The sequence below is a fragment of the Suncus etruscus genome, chromosome 8 (genome assembly GCF_024139225.1).
Source record: "Suncus etruscus isolate mSunEtr1 chromosome 8, mSunEtr1.pri.cur, whole genome shotgun sequence".
NCBI classification, from domain to species: domain Eukaryota; kingdom Metazoa; phylum Chordata; class Mammalia; order Eulipotyphla; family Soricidae; genus Suncus; species Suncus etruscus.
In genome coordinates, this window is record NC_064855.1 from 82,778,470 (window position 1) to 82,794,379 (window position 15,910).

Here is a 15,910-nt window from a genome sequence, read left to right on the forward strand (position 1 = left end):
ATACAAATGTAAGCATTGTAAAATGATAGATCTAACATATAAAGATTATGGAATTGAGTCTTAGAAAGAAAGAAGACTGGTTTATTGACTGTAATCTCAAGCTATTGGAAGGTCAGTTGTATTTGACAGAAGGTTTGGAAATTGAATGCCAATATTGAAAAAAAGATATACAGAGTTTTAACAGATATAAAGGATCTATTAAAGACCGATTCTTTAGGTTTGAAATTCACCTGTCAATATTGAGAAAATATATACAATTTTAATAGATATAAAAAATTTATTAAAGAACTATCCAGAAAAGGAACTACCCTTTCTTGATATATTAAATTACAGAGCATTGTTTAAATTAATGTGGTAGTGCTGTATCATGAAATAGTTATCAAACTGATAATGGGGTCAGAAGCTGTAGATATTGCTAGTTGTATTTTGGATAAGATGCTCTGGAGAAACATCTCAGTCATGGAATATATTTAAATGAGTGATGTATGTTTATTCATAGTTCATTTATATTTGAGTGTATAAATAATGAGGAGATAGTAACCTCTATGTGTGATATCAATGTAAGAATGTCTAAAACTCAGGGAGGAAGAGCCAAAGGAGTGATGAGTTTAGTTAGAGAAATAACTACATTTTGAACTGTCCTAATAAATGAGAATGTATGAGGGAAAATGGAAAGCCTGTCTAGAGTACAGGTGGGGGGGGCGGGTGAGGAGGAGGGATATTTGGAACATTGGTGATGGAACGTTGAACCGGTGATGGGTGGTGTTCTTCATATGACTGAAAGTCAAACACAATCATGTATGTAATCAAGGTGTTTAAATAAAATATTAAAAAAAAGAAAAAAAATCACGCAGGGCTAATGCCCCCATATGGGTGATGGACTCTCAGTCTGAGAGGAGACCACTTTGCGTGGGGTTACCGTATATATTTAAAATAAAATGAGAGGATGGACTCCCAGGCTGGAAAGAGGCCAGTACTCTTTTTCTGCTTGTTCACTCTCAGTGGCTTCTTGGCCTCTTTCTTCTTCCACCTGTGTAACTGTGTTTGCTTACCATACTAGGTTTCTGATTAGGTCCCACATAAGGTGACTATTGAATCCACTGTCTTAAGTTTGATTGTTTATTTTCCCCACTTTTTATCCCTTTGTTATTTGTTAAATAAGGAAATTAGTAGAAGTGTCCCTCCATTTAAAGTTTATATAAGAACCAAGTCAATTCGATTGTTGGACTTGTTCTAATATCCCCATAGGCACCAATTTCGCCATGTGATATTGTTCTTCCTTTGCATAGGCACATTAAAATGGGAAATTATATTCAAACACATTCTTATCTTATAGAAATAGAAATACACATATCTTGTAATGTGGGCGACCAAGCACCCACCATTTCTGTGAAGAAGATTACACCACCAGCCATCTTCTTGCTTTGCTGGCAGTTGTGGTTTTTTGCCCCTGAGCTAACAGGAAAAGCAGCATGTTTAAATTTGGCTCTTGCAACAGGAACTTGCTCAATGCATGTTCCATTTGTTATTTGCCCTGGGGACTTGAACCCTCTTCTACTTCTGAACAAAATATCTTTACAATGTATTGCTATATTTCTCCACTCCCTCTTTGACCTTAAAATTGTTTAAATTACTGTCATGCTTGATGTATAACATTTTCCTTTTGAAGCTAGTTCCTGTAATTGAAACCAGATGTCCTGCTTAGATAAGGAAGTCCTATGATCTGTTCCTCCCCCACTGTTGCAATCCAGCTTCCCGCCTTGTACCCCAGAAAAACAAGTTAGCCGTATTTGCCTTGTGAGGAAGAAATGTTATCATTGGATATTTTGTATGTACCTGGCCAAATGTGATTGGCTAAGTGATGCTTCCCGCTTTTCGTGAAACCTCCCCTAATTGCTAGGGGATAAAAGACCCAGCCTTTTCCTGAATAAACGTTCTTGAATGGCAACTGTTATCTTGAGTCTTTCTTATTAACCTCTCCTAATTCGGTTTGTAGGTGCTGGGTGATTCAGGCCATTTGCGAATAATTTGGAGATGTCCTCTGGCTGTTCCCTGGGTTGAGAGAAACTGCTGGCCGGAATTCTCTCCCCTTAGGGGAAGCTTCCAAGGGCATTTTCAAGTGGCGCCCAATGCGAGTGTCTCGAACTATCATCCTTCACAGGTTGGCGGAGGCGGCGAGTCCGGAGCTTGCCCATAAGACGTCGGGTAAGACCCCATCAGGGTTGATGCTGGGTAGTAGTTAGCCTTCATTTGCACGTGCACATCAATTGCCGACCCATCAGCTCCTCAATTGGCCCTTGGAGCCCTATATATTCCCTAACTATGGGACAAGAATTAAGTACTGAAGCTAAATTCATCAAAGATATTCAGTCCTAGCTTAAGGCCAGACACATAGAGGTTTCCAAAAAAGATTTATGTGAATTTTTTGAGCTCCTCCACGATGTATGTCCGTGGTTTACTATTAGCGCCCCTTGCATCGCCAACTCCACTTGGTGTCAGATTGGCGATGAGCTTGAGGCGTTTTGTTACAAGCAACACGATGAACCCCACCACAAACTCGTCATGAAATATTGGCAACTGCTTCAAGGCATTATTGTTGATGTCCCCTTCTCTCCTACTAGTCGCGCCATTGTTTCCCAAGCTCAACAAGCTCTTGATTATGCCTCCCGTGAGCATTCTCACTGCACTTCCCATTCTGGCTCCTCTGTGGACCTGTTCTTGCCTCTTCATTCTCTTCTGCCCGATATTCCACCTGCCCTTCTTAACCCAGACCCACCTTCCTCCTTCCTCAAACCCCTGGCTTCTCTTCCTCCGTCCTCTCCTCCTGCTCCAACCTCGCGCTCATTGTATCCCTCCCTTTCTGCCCTTAAAGCGTCAGCGCCTCCATATGAGGATACACTCCGTCCTGAAGACGCAGCCTTTTTGGACGAACAGGCAGCTTCTTACCAGCCGCCCCCCCCCCTTCCATTACCCTTGCCCCTCTCAATCCCCACTCTCTTGAACCCCAACCCTCTCTATCTCAACTTCAGATCACTGTTCAAAAGCTCTCTGAGACTCTTGAATGCCTAGCCCTTCTTGAAAACCTCCCTGCTGCCCTCGAAAGCCTTGCTAACCTCTCCTCCCCTTCCTCTCATTTTCAGTTTCCCATGATAGTCAAACCTCGTCCGCCTCAGTCTGCAGATCCACCTGCCCCCCCTCCGACCCTTTCCCCACCCTCCCTCCCTCTCCGCCATCTCCCGCCCACGGGGGCGCTCGCCCCAAGAAGGGCAAAAATCCGCCTCCCACTCGAGGACCTTCCCCTGCCCACTTTACGTGCCCTCCCTCTCCGTCCCCTTCAGACCTTGGTGCCGCCGTGCCAGCACCCACTGCTCCTCCTTTGGATCCTGCTCCTTTCTCTTCACATCCTTCCCCCTCAAATCCTGTCTTGCCCCTTGCATCTAATGCACCTCCGCCCCCCACCCCAATTTTACAACATTACATTGAATATCAGGCTTTAACCCGCAAGGACCTTCAGGAATTTATGAAAGCAGTTAGGGACTATGGCGTCCAAGCCCCGTACACAATCTCCTGCCTTGAAAGCATGAGCTACAGCGGCTTCATGCTGCCCTTTGAATAGAGACTTGTTACACGTAGCGCACTTAAACCAGAGCTCTTTTTACTTTGGGAAGCTGATTTTACTAATAATTGTATGGACCTCGCCAAGGGCGACAAACACTATTTCTGTCAGCTTTCCGGCTCTGAACCTTTCGATGATGTTCAGGCCCAACAGCAACTCCCGCCCGCCATTTTGGGCAGCACATCTCTTGTGGCCATGAAGGCCTGGCACACTTTGCACACAAAGATGGCCCCTTACAGCTGTTAGCTCAAATCCTGCAGGGTCAGGACGAGCTCTACCACCTTTTCATCTCACGCCTTTTAGAAGCTGTGGAACGAGTCTCAGGCTTTCCTTCCTCTGACACTGATAACCCTCTCATTAAGCAATTAGCATATGAAAATGCCAATCAAACATGCCGCACCCTTCTGAAAGGCCGCATGGCAGGCAAGTCTCTATATGACTTGATCACTCTTTATCGTGAAGCCAACCCTTTTGCTCACCAGGTGGCCAGTGCCCTGGTTGCTTTTTAGGGCCAATCTAAAGGCAAGCACTGCTTCTACTGTGCTCAACCAGGTCATTTCGCGGCTCAATGCCCACAGCGCAGAGCCCCACCCATGCAGGCTGGCTCCGTTTCCGCCCGCCCCTCCCTTTGCCCGCACTGCCGCCATGGCCGCCACTGGGCTGCGGACTGCTGCTCCACCACCGACATTGAGGGCAACCCCCTTCAGCCTCGTGCCCCCCCCAATGCCCAGCAGGGAAACGGGGACAGGGGTCGCCCCTGGACCCCACACTCCCACTCTCGGCCCATCAACTTTGTGCCAGCTTTGGGGGACACCAGTGGCACCGCACCCTCTGCGCCCCTGAACCAACAGGTTTTTTATCAACAGCGCCCACACCAGCCATCCACCCTCCCCACCCCCCAGCAACCTCCCTTATCAGGGCCACCGCAGGCTCCGCAGTAGTGGACTTGTGCGCCTCCTACCCCTACTTATTAACCCCCGAACATGGCATTTATGAAATCCCCACTGGTATTTTTTGGCCTCCACCACCGGGGAATTCTTTATGGTTATTGGCAGGGCCTCCATGACCATCAAGGGTTTGATTATCCAGCCATCTGTTGTGGACAATGACTATACTGGAGAGATTATTTTACTTGCCACTGCCCCTTTCCATCCTGTGCAAGTTGTCCCTGGACAGCGTATTGCCCAGGCTTTGCCTTTACCTTTAAATGTTGACCTTCCTGCTCCTGCGCCCACTTGCGGCGCCACTCACCCAGGTTCCTCTTTTGGGTCAAAGCCATGTGTCAGGCGCAACTTTCATCCATCCTTACACTCACCATTCAGGGACGCCCCTTCATGGGCCTTTTGGATACCCGAGCTGATACTACTTGATTTTCCCCTCTGTATTGGCCCGAGGACTGGCCTACGGCCACCTCCTATGACAATGTCACAGGGGTGGCAGGCTCTGTCAAATAAGTTCTGGTTAGTGCTAATAAACTTGTTTGGCAAGATGAGGATGGAGACACTGGCCTCGTTCACCCCTATATTATCCCTGACCTCCCCATTAACCTCTGGGGCAGGGACCTCATGGAACAAATGGGCGTCCTTGTCATTAAATGCAAAAATAAAGCAGCTATCCAACAAATGCTTCAACAAGGCTACATTCCCACCCGTGGCCTTGGCAAACATCTCCAGGGCATTTCCATACCCATCCAGGCTCGCCCTAATCCTGGCAGGCAGGGCCTGGGCTTTCATCGCCCTCCCTCTGCCTCCTCTGTTTATTCGCAATTTAATCTTCCTCCCCCTACCTCCTCGTCAGTTCCCACCGTTCCTTCTCAGCCCCCTGCTCTTAAAATCTCCTGGCACTCTGATGACCCTGTTTGGGTCCCCCAATGGCCTCTTTCTGCCGAAAAGCTTGTGGCCGCCACCTCTCTAGTACAAGAACAGCTACAAGCTGGCCACATTGAACCTTCCACGTCTCCGTGGAATACCCCTATTTTTGTTATTAAAAAGAAATCTGGTGCTTGGCGTCTGCTACATGATCTTAGACAGATTAATAAAACCATGGTCCCCATGGGAGCCACACAACCTGGCCTCCCTGTCCCTACGGCCATTCCTGCTTCTTGCTCCAAAATTGTTCTGGATCTAAAGGACTGTTTTTTTTCCATTCCATTGCACCCCGATGATTGCAAACGCTTTGCCTTTTCTCTTCCGGTCACCAATTGTGCTGGCCCTAACCCTAGATTTCAGTGGAAAGTCCTTCCATAAGGAATGGCAAACAGTCCAACCCTCTGCCAAGTCTTTGTTGCCTCTATTGTAGATCCTTTTCGCTCCCTGTACCCCTCTGTGTGCTTTTATCACTATATGGATGACTTGCTGCTCTTCGCCGCTGACTCTTCCTTGCTTACCAAGGCCGCCACACACCTGGTATCCACTCTCCAAAGCAAAGGTTTCTCTATCTCCAGAGATAAATTTCAACTCCAGCCTCCGCATCTTTTCCTCGGCTTTGAGTTGCTGCCCTCTGGTGTTAAAACTCAGAAAGTACAACTCCGCACTGCTCACCTTAAAACTTATCACGATTTCCAACGCCTTCTAGGTGACATTACCTGGTTATGCCCCTATCTTAAGGTCTCCACGAGGGGACCTCAAACCCCTTTTCGACATTCTCAAAGGAGATACTGCCCCTACCAGTCCTCGTTCTCTCACCCCTGAGGCCATTCGTACATTAGATATTGTCCATTCTGCCATTCAAAATCAATTCCTTTCTTATTTTGATAGCACCAAGCCCCTTTCTCTCATTGTTTGCTCCACCGCTTTTACCCCTACTGCAGTTCTTTGGCAAACAGCACCCCTCTTTTGGGATCATCTCCCTGCAACACCTTCCAAGGTCCTAGCCACTTACCCCCACCTGGTTGTTCACTTGCTACAACAGGGCTGCTTTATTTCTCTTAAACTTTTCGGCAAGTCTCCGGACCACGCTGTAATTCCCTACTCTTCCACAGAATTGCAATGGCTCCTTGAAAACCAACAAGAATGGGACATTTTTGCCACCGGCTTTCCTGGCATCATTGACAATCATTACCCCCCCGATAAGCTTATTCATTTTCTTAGGCTACATCCTTTTGTCTTTCCCAAAATCACTCACACTTCTCCCCTTTCTAACGCTCGTCTTATCTTTTCCGATGGCAGCTCCAATGGCACCACTGCCATCTCTGTTAATGGCTCTGCAACCACCATACAAACACCTCATACCTCTGCTCAACTGGTAGAGCTCTCTGCTGTTCTTCACGTCTTTCAAGCCACGCCTGATCCTTTTAACCTATATACTGACAGCTCTTATATTGCCTCTTCTATTCCACTTTTGGAAACAGTGCCCTTTATCAAACCTTCTACCACTGCCTTTCAACTGTTCTCGGATATCCAACAACTCATCCTCGCCCATCAGCACCCATTCTTTATTTCTCATATTAGAGTGCACACGGACCTTCCAGGCCCCCTTTCTCAGGGCAACGCTGCTGCAGATGCAGCCACACGCTCTCATGTTTTTTCCCTCCTCGCTATGTCACCTTCCTTTACTTCCGCCTTTGATCAGGCTTCTCAAGCTCATAAATTTCACCACCTCAATGCACAAACCCTGCAAATGAAATTCTCCATCACCAGGGAACAGGCTAGATCTATCGTTAAAAACTGTAAAGCCTGTCTCTCCTTACTACCTGAACCTCACCTGGGAGTTAACCCCAGGGGACTTATCCCTGGGCCATCTGGCAAATGGATGTTACTCATTTCACCCCATTCGGTACTCTTAAGTACATTCATGTTTCTGTTGATACCTTCAGTGGTTTCATTTGCGCCTCCCTCCACACTGGAGAGGCTGCCTGTGATGCCATTGCCCATCTTCTGCACTGCTTTACTGTCCTGGGCACCCCACATGCTATCAAGTCTGATAATGGCCCAGCCTACACCAGCCATAAACTGCAAGATTTTTGTGCTAAATTTGGTATTTCCCACAAGTTTGGCATCCCCTTCAACCCTCAAGGCCAAGGCATTATTGAGCGCACCCATCAAACCCTTAAAAACATGCTCCATAAACTCTCCTCTGATAGTGATTCCCTGTATGCTCACAAAGGCCAACATCGCCTTTTGCTCAACCATGCCCTTTTTGTGCTCATCTTTCTTATCTTGGATCTCCAAGGCAAGTCTGCCACCGACAGACTGTGGCATCCATCCTCTAAAGATGACTTTTCACAAGTCTTGTGGAAGGATGTCCGCACAGGGGCCTGGCTTGGCCCCCACCTCATTTTGATCTGGGGTTAGGGACATGCCTGTGTTCATAACACCACCATGGGTGAAACCCGCTGGCTCCCCGACCACCTGGTCAAGCTCTATAACCCACCCAGGGACATCTGCCCCTGAGGAACCTTCTCCCTCTCTTGTTTCAGATTCCACCTCGGTGAACCCTGCCCCGTCATGCAATGATTCAGCTCGCTCGAACCCTGCCAACGCTCCTGTCGGCACTGCCGCCAGCGACAATGCCCCCGCTGCAGCTCCCGCTTTCGCCTCCGTGGATCCTCTCCCTGCTATTCCTGCTCCTTCACTGCCACCTACCCGACGACTTCACCTAGTGCAGCGGCCCAGTCATGCTCCCCTCAGTATGCTGTTTTCAACTACACCTGGCAAATCATCAATGAGGCTGGAGACATTGCCAACTCCACCAGTATTCTCTCCACTACCACCCCCTGGCCTGTACTTCATGTTGATCTCTGCACCCTTGCCTTCAACGCCTCCTGTTACTGGGGTACCGAAACCCAACTTCTTCCTCGCTCTGGCCCAGTAAATGATTATTCTGACTCTGATGTTTAGTCTTCCGGAGGCACCCATCGCTGCGATTCTGCCAAGTTCCGCGACTGCCTGAGCTCCGCCCCCATATATGTTTGTCCCGGCAATCACCACGACCGCTCCACTGCTTATTCCTGCGGTGCCCACATCGAATACTTTTGTGCGAAATGGTCCTGCGAAACCACTGGTGATGGGTCTTGGAACCCTTCTTCTTCCTGGGACTTCATTACTGTCAAAAAGGTTATCTCTGTCCCCGACTCCTGGTTTTTCCAGGACAAAACTCCCAATGATCCTCGCTGCATCTGCCACAAACACCCTCACCGTTGGTGCAATCCTCTCCTGATTTCCTTTACAGAGGCTGGCCGCCGGAACCCCTGGGATCGCATCCATGAGTGGGGTCTCTGCCTGTACATTGATGGCTACGACCAAGGACTCACATTTTCTATAAAACTTCTTAAGCAGCCCCCCTCGGCTGCCTCACCTCTTGCCATTGGCCCCAATCTTGCCCTGGCTCCCAAGCACAACAATGTTCCCTTTGTTGCCCCTTCCCTTCCACGTGCTCCTGCTACCCCTCTCCCTTCCCTTTCCCTCTCCTCTACCACACCATCCTCCAACCTGCAACTCACCCTCCCCTCCGGTCCTTCCTCCAATGCCCAAGCTATCCTTGATATGATGAATGCCTCGGCCCTCGCTTTACCAATCCTGGGTATAAACAATGTTGAATTTGTTATTCCCCTGTTCCCCCCCCCCTTTTATGAAGGTGTTGCAAAATCGTCGTGGCTTAGACCTTGCCTTTTTGAAAGAAGGGGGAGTTTGTGTTGCTTTAAAGGAAGAATGCTATGTATTTAAAGATCAAACTGGCCTAGTTAGAGATAGCATCAAAAGGATTGAAAAAAGCCTAGAGGAAAGACAGAAAGAAATAGAGAGAAGTGAAAGTTGGTATCAAAATTGGTTTTCTACCACCCCATGGGTTAGTACCTTGCTCCCAACTTTATTGGGACCCTTCATTGTCTTCATGCTGCTCATTTCTTTTGGCCCTTGGGCTTTCCGCAAAGTGACTGCCTTTGTTAAACATCAAGTTGATGAAGCAACCAAGAGCACCGTTCAGGTGCACTATCAACAGCTGACCGCTACAGACGACACCCCCGATTTTACCCCCCTCAACTTTGAGGAGATTGAGCGCTTGGCCAACAAAGATCTTTCAGATCTTTCTGTTCTAGGCTGTGGAGACGCGTCACATGGGGCTAGCCTGATGCCGGATCCTGGGGGCAACATGTTGACCAATCGCGGCGACATGGCCAGGTCCAGGAACACATCAGGTAACCTAAGACAGACCCTCCACCCTACAAGTTGTGCCTTTTATTTAATAGAGAAGGGGGAGATGTGGGCGACCAAGCACCCACCATTTCTGTGAAGAAGCTTACACCCACCAGCCATCTTCTTGCTTTGCTGGCAGTTGTGGTTTTTTGCCCCTGAGCTAACAGGAAAAGCAGCATGTTTAAATTTGGCTCTTGCAACAGGAACTTGCTCAATGCATGTTCCATTTGTTATTTGCCCTGGGGACTTGAACCCTCTTCTACTTCTGAACAAAACATCTTTACAATGTATTGCTATGTTTCTCCACTCCCTCTTTGACCTTAAAATTGTTTAAATTACTGTCATGCTTGATGTATAACATTTTCCTTTTGAAGCTAGTTCCTGTAATTGAAACCAGATGTCCTGCTTAGATAAGGAAGTCCTATGATCTGTTCCTCCCCCACTGTTGCAATCCAGCTTCCCGCCTTGTACCCCAGAAAAACAAGTTAGCCGTATTTGCCTTGTGAGGAAGAAATGTTATCATTGGATATTTTGTATGTACCTGGCCAAATGTGATTGGCTAAGTGATGCTTCCCGCTTTTCGTGAAACCTCCCCTAATTGCTAGGGGATAAAAGACCCAGCCTTTTCCTGAATAAACGTTCTTGAATGGCAACTGTTATCTTGAGTTTTTCTTATTAACCTCTCCTAATTCGGTTTGTAGGTGCTGGATGATTCAGGCCATTTGATTCAGGCCATTTGCGAATAATTTGGAGATGTCCTCTGGCTGTTCCCTGGGTTGAGAGAAACTGCTGGCCGGAATTCTCTCCCCTTAGGGGAAGCTTCCAAAGGCATTTTCATTGTAATGCAGTAGGACCTTACACCCTGAACATTGTTTTAAAGACCTGGCTCATTGTTAAATAAGGAAGTTTGTAGAAGTGTCCCTCCATTTAACGTATATATAAGAACCAAGTCAATTAGATTATTGGACTTGTTTTAGCATCCCCATAGGCACCAATCTTTCTGGGAACTGTTCCAAAAGAAATTTTGGGGAAAGAGTCCCTCAGTTTAATGCTTATGTTTTAACCAGGTCACGGGGATTTTTGGACTTGTTCTTGCGGCCCCCTTATGTACTGATAATGCCAGGTGGCATTATTCCTTGTTTGCATGGGCACATTAAAATGGAAAATACTATATATACAAATAAGTTCTTATCTAATAGATATGGTAACACACTAATCTTGTGGTGCAGTGGAACCTTAGAAACCCTGAACATTGACATGATGACCTGGCACAGGCCTCAGAGGTTTGGGCATTTTCCAGTCACCCGTGAACCAAGGAAGCCATCTATGAAATATTCAACGTTGTTTATAACATCACCTGGAAGCAATCCTCTACCGGGGAAGACCCTACTGCTGACATCGATTTACTCAAAAGAGTCTTCCCTTAACACTGAGAAGATTTAAACAACAACAACGACTTGCGTACTGGACAGGGCTTTCTGAAATTAGACGCTGTTCCGCACCATCCTGACTTCAATGTGGGATGTATAGATTTCAGGACCTTTAATGCAGAGGCGTGAGATCAACAACAGAGACTGTGAAAGACATAACTGTATGGCACTGCAGACAATAACCGGATTGAACAAACTGGTTTGCCTGGAGCCTAGAAATGGTCTTCTGTCAGGAAACTTCAGGGTCAGGGTCTCCTTATAGTTAGGCCAAAGTTTTTCCTTTCCATGACCCCCAGACTTTGGTGGGCCCATGCAAACGATAATTGCCACACTAACATTGTTTTTACAGTGCTCCTTCGACTCCAAATCTTAAAAAAAAGTTGATGGTCACTGTCACTAACAGGTATAAATAGCACAAACCTGAGAACAACAATCCATGTTAATTTATAAGAATTGTGTCCTTGTGGTGTCTTATAAATAATGCACTGTATGCAGCACTGAATAGTTGCATCATGCTGATATATTTAATTTTGTGTGTATGTTATAATATTTTCAGAGAACTTATTGTAAAGAACAAGATATACCTTTGATGTACTATACTAAGCATCAAATGTGTTTCAATTTAGAATGGTAATACTTCCTTATTAAAAAAAAGAATGTCTAAAATTTAAATTGATAGGATAGTTTTGAGCAGCTCAAATAATTAAAAATGTACTTTGTCAATTTTCTTAGAGGTGTTTTTTTGCATCTTATAATAGGATTTTTCTAAATGCTTTTTTATTAAATGAATAATGAATAAAGAACTTATGGAGATGAAAGTAAATGGTAAATGTTTTTTTAAATGATATTACCAATTTCTAGAAATTTAAGTACTACAATAAACCCATGCCAGAGCTTGTAAGAGGATTTTTTAATAAAGTATGATTAGCAAAATTTAACAATAATCTTTGTAAAGCTACCAAGTATAAATTATTCTTAGAAAGAATGAATAAGTCACCTTTTGTGTAGAGAAATAAAGAAATGTCTGTCTTAAATTTAGTTTCAAAAAAGTAATATTTGATACGAAATGAATATTATGGAGGAGAATAAAAACAATTATCAAAATTTATTGTTTAAAATTGTATAAATATAAATTAAATTATTATTCTGACTCCAATTAAACTTAATATTGCTTTTTTGCAGTCATTAAATGCATTTGTATGCTTTCAATTAAGTACAAATTTTAAAATGAAAAATATTTTTCTTTGAAAGATATGTAATATTTTATGAGAACTCTAATCTTTTTTTTTTTTTTTTTTGGTCATATTTTTTGGCTATACTCAGCAGAGCTTAGGGATTACTCCTGGCTCTCCTGACAGACCATATACGATGCTGGGGATGGAACCCAGGTCTGTCTTGGGTCGGCTCCATGCAAGGCAAACACCCTCTGTCTGTATTATCACTCTGGCCCCTTTTAAAATGTTTTGTTGTTGTTGTTGGGTTTTATGAATATATATGAAACAATTCCTGGGCTAGAAAACACATATTTGAATTTTTTAATCCTTTTAATTTATACAAGCTTCATAAATTATGTAGAATACTACAATGCATAGGCATATATATTAACATTGCATCCCACTCTTTTATGCAATTAAATAAACTTATTAAAACTAATTTTTATGTAACTTTCCTTATATTTACTTAATCCAAAAGTATTTACTGGGGCTAGAGGAATAGCACAGTGGTAATGCATTTGCCTTTCATGTGGCTGATCCAGGATGGATCTTGGTTGGATCCCCAATATCCCATTTAGTCCCCCAAGCCAGGAGTGATTTCTGAGCGCATAGCCAGGAGTAGCATAACCCCTGAGAGTCACCAGTGTTTACCCAAAACAAACAAACAAACAGAAAAAAGTATTTACTGTTACTTAGACACTAATCAAAAAAGTACTTTAAAGCAAATTAAAAAGATAATATTTAGCCATATTATTTATTTGAAAAATAATTTTAAGGAGGTATTATGGCTATTTTTTCTAGCCCCATGATCAGAAGTCATCACTGAAAGTGATTGGGAAAACATATACGATACTGAGGATTAGAATCTGGGTGGGTAAATTTCACTGCAAACCCCCTTTTTGAAATACTCTCCCTTAAATACTGTACTATATTTTTAACATTGGAAAATAATTTTAATGGCAACTTGACAAAACAAGTAAGAATATACGTAAGCTATATATGTTGTTTTATATCAAAATTTGCAAAAATATTTAAGGTATTAATGTAAAAATTTATTTACTCTTATTTTTTTTGATTTGCAAAACCACAGTTTTACTACTCAACTGAGAGAAATAAAAACAATAATTGAACAATAGACAGTAGTTTAAATTACTAGCAAGTTGACTTTGTACTATGTTTTCTCAAAAAAAAAAAAAAACCCTCTCAAACTAATGAAATTTGTGTTGTTCCCTCTGGCTTCCTAAATTTCTATACACATATATCAACTCGATTGTCATTGTCTTACATCTGTTTTATGGTAGCAGCATTATTCATTATCATTCTTTATTCTACCAAAGGCTTTTTGAATTGGTTGGACCCCAAACTTTAACAGAGGAACTGTTTCATCTATAAACAAAAATTATTTTGTGCACTTCACTTGTTAAACTTACTTGCTTGCATGTACAAAATCAAACTTGAAATTTGGTGCCACCAAACAAACAAACAAACAAACAAACAAAAAAACCTGAGTCATATATAGTTTATCAAATTCTGATGAACAAAGTACTGTAATACTAAAGGGATAATCCATCAAACACAACCGAAGACATAAGACTTTAAAGCAATGTTTCGATCTAGGTAGTAAGTTTGACCACTCTCCATCTTTTATTTTCTTCCAAAGGCATGAAATAGCACATGGAAAAAGCAATCACCTCCTGAGGGACTCAGCACAGTCATTTCAGTTTTTTAATTAGAAGAAGCTGAGAATTCATTTTAAAAAAGAAAAAAAGGAGTTCATGTTACAGAAAAAATAATTTATGATTTTTCATGGAAGGCCTCTTCATTAATTCTCTGATTTCACTTAAAGAAGCCTCTATATTGGAGAATTATCTCATTTGCCAATTTGCAAAACTAAATAGATGAAAATGACTTTTAAAACAGAACTATTTTAATAGTTTATCCCATTTTTGTACTTACTAAGTCATAGTAGTTTAACTTTTTGTACATTTGCTAATAGTGTACTATAAAATAATGAAGAGAAACTGAGATTTTGTGTAATCTATGTATTAATAGTTCACTTGGAAAGTTATTTTTAAATGAATATGACAAGAGGTTATAGTTTAAGAGGATAAAAGGTATGTGTTTGTTTTGATGGGCCACTCTCTTAACACTATGTTCTCAAAACAGCTTGATTTACTATTCTTAAAAGTTTCTGTGCTTAAAATGTGTTGCCCTTGATATTTCAAACAAAATAATAAAGCTCTTCATCCTATGATTACCAATAAATTACACTTTCAATCTCACATTTATACTAAGGACATCTGCCATTATTGATGATTTATTTGGTTTCTTTCCTTCTCTTCCTTTCTAACTTGCTTATGTATTTCTGTTTAAAGATCAGCCACTTCTATTTATAGTATCAAGTTGAGGTGACCCTTTGTTTATAGTCTATAGAATGAAACCTGATATATATATATATATATATATATATATACATATATAATATAAATTTGTTGACTAAGTAGAAGACACACAGAGAAAGGAGCAAAAGCCAGAGTGTACACCACATAGCATGCTTCCTTTGCATTTTGTTGTTCTGGGTTTTATTCCCTAAAATGTAGGGAATTCAACACTACATATATGGTTCTCTGAGCCCAACCAGGAGTGAGGTCTGAATGCAGAATGAGAAGTATCACTTAGTACAAAGGGTTTTGCTCCTAAACAAATAAAAATAAGAATGATAGTTAGGAATTTATATACCTTAAAGAAAAGACAAAAATATTGTATCTGAATTCCTGTATTTGAGCCACTCTATATGAACATGCATTTAATATTCTGATTGAATTTTAATGGTATTTTTGGTTTAACAAACACTTTCTCATAACCAATTATTTGTATTTTTCTACTATTCAGTATCATTGGTTTTGAGTAAATTTTTCTTTCTCCTAAACTTATAGAGAACTTTATGATGATTCCTAGTTATTTGTTTGATTGGTTTTGATTAGATTTGATTTACACCATCTGTGCTCAGTATTTATCTGGCTCTGTGCTCAGAGATCATAACTCTAGCCTTATGCTAGGAGGGCCATCCACAAATAAGGTAACTGGGATTGAACCCAGGCAGCTTGCTAGGCAAGTAAATCTTCTAGTTGTACTAGATCTCCACTGCTCTTACACTACTATTCGTGTTTCCTTGTCTGTTGCTTTGTTTTGTGTTGTTTTATGTTACTGTGTTGTCTCTGAAGCAGCCTGGGTCTGCCAGTATTCATCAAAGGATCAAAGCAAGGGTCCAAGAATAGGAAGCTTTAAAAATCCCGCTAAAAACTGGGGATTACTCAATTCACACCAGGTGGTGCTGGAGATCTCCAGAACCACACTAGCACTTCATATCTTGCTTCACTCAGTGATGCTAGATTATTGTGTGGTGCCTGGGATGGAGGGATACAACTGGGCTTCATGTGCAAGGCATGTGCCTTAAGTTTTAGACTATCATTAGTGTTCATATGCATCTGATTCTAATTTCCACATCCTTTTAATTTT